This window comes from Cherax quadricarinatus, chromosome 23 (genome assembly GCF_038502225.1).
Source record: "Cherax quadricarinatus isolate ZL_2023a chromosome 23, ASM3850222v1, whole genome shotgun sequence".
Taxonomy (NCBI): domain Eukaryota; kingdom Metazoa; phylum Arthropoda; class Malacostraca; order Decapoda; family Parastacidae; genus Cherax; species Cherax quadricarinatus.
Window position 1 is genome coordinate 4,284,949 of NC_091314.1, and position 4,310 is coordinate 4,289,258.

The following is a 4,310-nucleotide window of genomic DNA, read 5'->3' on the forward strand; positions in this document are numbered from 1 at the left end:
GATTACCTGGTCCTTGACTGTTGTTTTCCTCCTGATGTGGCTGTACAACAGTTTCGGATCAGATTTAGTTATCGCTGCTATGTTATTTTCGTATTGTCGGTGGGCCTCCCTTCTTACCTGTGCTTAATTTATTTCTGGCTCTACGACTGCTCTCCTTATTCTCCTGGGTCCTTTGCCTTCTATACTTCTCCCATTCCCTAGCACACTTGGTTTTTGCCTCCCTGCACCTTTGGGTAAACCCTGGGCTCATCCTGGATTTTTCATTATTCCTGTTACCCTTGGGTACAAACCTCTCCTTAGCTTCCTTGCATATTGTTGTCACATATTCCATTATCTCGTTTACTGATTTCCCTGCCAGTTCTCTGTCCCATTGAACCCCGTTCAGGAAGTTCTTCATTCCCGCATAGTCCCCTTTTTGTAGTTTGGCTTAATTCGTACTGGCCTTCCTGCTCCTCCCTCCACTTGTAGCTCTACTGTGTATTCTAATCTTAAAACCACATGATCGCTGACCCCAAGGGGTCTTTCATATGTGATGTCCTCAATATCTACACTACTCAAGGTGAATACTAGGTCCAGTCTCGCTGGTTCATCCTCTCTTCTCTCTCTCTCTTGTAGTGTCCCTTACTTGTTGGTACATGAAGTTTTCCAGTACCACCTCCATCATCTTAGCGTGTGTGTGTGTGTGTGTGTGTGTGGGTGTGTGTGTGCAGTGGATAGGGAGAATAGAATCACTACACCACACTAGCTTAGTCTGTGACGACACCACACTGGCTTAGCCTGTGTCGACACCACATTGACTTAGAGTCGACGTAGCGACGAGGTGTGGAGTATGGTTCCCCCACAGTTGATCTCATCTATGTCTGACTCATTCAAGGTGAAGACCAGATCGAGTCATGTCGGCTTATCTCCCTCTCGTTCTCTTTTGGCTCGTTTTCTTTACACGTCGGCAACCTTTGGATTTCCACATCCCGTTTCTAATTTGCTAATTAAGCCCAGTTATTCCAGTCATTTTTTTTGTTAAGATCTTCCATGTAAGCAGGTGAGGTGCGGTTTATGAGCAGGTGAGTTCCGGTTTATGAGCAGGTGAGGTCCGGTTTATGAGCAGGTGAGGTCCGGTTTATGAGCAGGTGAGGTCCGGTTTATGAGCAGGTGAGGTCCGGTTTATGGACATGGGGTCACCCCACATGCTGGAGATCCCTACATAAGTGACAGTAGGTCACATAAGAGTGACAGGGGGTCACATAAAAGTGACAGGGAGTCACATAAATGTGACATGGGGTCACATAAAAGTGACAGGGAGTCACATAAAAGTATCAGGGATCACAGAAAAGTGACAGGAGGGTCACATAAGTGACAGTGGTACACATAACAGTGACAGGGGGTCACATAAGTGACAGTGGGTCACATAGCAGTGACAGAGGGTCACATAAGTGACAGTGGTACACATAACAGTGACAGGGGGTCACATAAGTGACAGTAGGTCACATAACAGTGACAGGGGTCACATAAAAGTGACAGGGAGTCACATAAATGCGACATGGGGTCACATAAAAGTGACAGGGAGTCACCTAAAAGTATCAGGGATCACAAAAAAGTGACAGAGGGTCACATAAGTGACAGTGGAACATATAACAGTGACAGGGGGTCACATAAGTGACAGTGGGTCACATAGCAGTGACAGGGGGTCACATAAAAGCGACTGAGGGTCGCATAACAAGGTAGAGAGGCAGGGAACAGGGAGAAAGGAGAGTCACATTGGCCTCGTTATAACAAAGAAATCACTCAGGCGAGAGAGCAAGAGACAACCCTTGTGTGTGTGTGTGTGTGTGTGTGTGTGTGTGTGTGTGTGTGTGTGTGTGTGTGTGTGTGTGTGTGTGTGTGTGTGTGTGTGTGTGTGTGTGTGTGTGTGTTTGTGTGTGTGTGTGTGTGTGTGTGTGTGTGTACTCACCTATTTGTACTCACCTATTTGTGGTTGCAGGGGTCGAGTCCTAGCTCCTGGCCCCGCCTCTTCACCGGTTGCTACTAGGCCCTCTCTCTCCCCGCTCCATGAGCTTTATCAAACCTCGTCTTAAAACTGTGTATGGTTCCTGCCTCCACTACGTCATTTTCTATGCTATTCCACTGCCTTACAACTCTATGACTGAAGAAATACTTCCTACTATCTCTCTGACTCATTTGTGTCTTCAACTTCCAATTGTGGCCTCTTGTTTCTGTGTCCCCTCCCTGGAACATCCTGTCTTTGTCCACCTTGTCTATTCCACGCAGTATTTTATATGTCGTTATCATGTCTCCCCTGACCCTCCTGTCCTCCAGTGTCGTCAGGCCGATTTCCCTTAATCTTTCTTCATAGGACATTCCCCTTAGCTCTGGAACTAACCTTGTCGCAAACCTTTGTACTTTCTCTAGTTTCTTGACGTGCTTTATCAAGTGCGGGTTCCAAACAGGTGCTGCATACTCCAGTATGGGCCTGACATACACGGTGTACAGTGCCTTGAATGATTCCTTACTAAGGTATCGGAATGCTGTTCTCAGGTTTGCCAGGCGCCCATATGCTGCAGCAGTTATCTGATTGATGTGTGCTTCCGGAGACATGCTCGGTGTTATACTCACCCCAAGATCTTTCTCCTTGAGTGAGGTTTGCAGTCTTTGGCCACCTAGCCTATACTCTGTCTGTGGTCTTCTGTGCACTTCCCCTATCTTCATGACTTTGCATTTGGCAGGATTAAATTCGAGAAGCCATTTGCTGGACCAGGTGTCCAGTCTGTCCAGGTCTCTTTGAAGTCCTGCCTGGTCCTCATCAGATTTAATTCTCCTCATTAACTTCACATCATCTGCAAACAGGGACACTTCTGAGTCTAACCCTTCCGTCATGTCGTTCACATATACCAAAAATAGCACTGGTCCTAGGACCGACCCCTGTGGGACCCCGCTCGTCACAGGTGCCCACTGTGATACATCATTACGTACCATGACTCGTTGTTGCCTCCCTGTCAGGTATTCTCTGATCCATTGCAGTGCCCTTCCTGTTATATGCGCCTGATGCTCTAGCTTCTGCACTAATCTCTTGTGAGGAACTGTGTCAAAGGCCTTCTTGCAGTCCAAGAAGATGCAATCAACCCACCCCTCTCTCTCTTGTCTTACTTCTGTTATTTTATTATAAAACTCCAGAAGGTTTGTGACACAGGATTTGCCTTCCGTGAATCCGTGCTGGTTGGCATTTATACTCCTGTTCCGTTCCAGGTGCTCCACCACTCTCCTCCTGATAATCTTCTCCATAATTTTGCATACTATACACGTCAATGACACAGGTCTATAGTTTAGTGCCTCTTTTCTGTCTCCTTTTTTAAAAATGGGAACTACATTTGCCGTCTTCCATACCTCAGGTAGTTGCCCAGTTTCCAGGGATGTGTTGAAGATTGTGGTAAGTGGCACGCACAACATATCTGCTCCCTCTCTAAGGACCCATGGGGAGATGTTGTCCGGTCCCATTGCCTTTGAGGTATCGATGTCCCTTAGCAGTTTCTTCACCTCCTCCTCATCTGTATGTATGTCGTCCAACACTTGTTGGTGTATTCCTTGCTGGTGTCCCCATCTGGTCTGTCCCCCCAGAGTCCTTCCTGTCTCTACTGTAAATACTTCCTTAAATCTCGTGTTGAGCTCCTCACATACCTCTTCATCGTTTCTTGTGAGTTCTCCACCTTCTTTTCTCAGCCTTATCACCTGGTCCTTGACTGTTGACTTCCTCCTAATGTGGCTATACAGCAGTTTCGGGTCAGATTTGACTTTCGATGCTATGTCGTTTTCATACTGTCGCTGGGCCTCCCTCCTTATCTGTGCATACTCGTTTCTGGCTCTTCTACTAATCTCCTTGTTTTCCTGGGTCCTATGCCTCCTGTATCTTTTCCATTCTCTGTTGCACTTAGTTTTTGCCTCCCTACACCTTCGGGTAAACCAAGGACTCGTTTTGGTCTTCCTATTATTTCCGTTTCCCTTGGGAACAAAACTTTCCTCTGCCTCCTTGCACTTTGTTGCCACATATTCCATCATCTCGTTTACTGATTTTCCTACCATTTCTCTGTCCCACTGAACCTCCTGCAGGAAGTTTCTCATACCTGTGTAGTCCCCCCTTTTATAGTTTGGCCTGTCCCCTTCAGCTCCTGTTACCTTCTCCACTTGTAACTCTACTATATAGTCAAAACTCAGAACCACATGATCGCTAGCTCCAAGGGGCCTCTCGTAAGTGATATCCTCAATGTCTGAACTGCTCAGGGTGAACACAAGATCCAGTCTTGCTGGCTCATTCTCCCCTC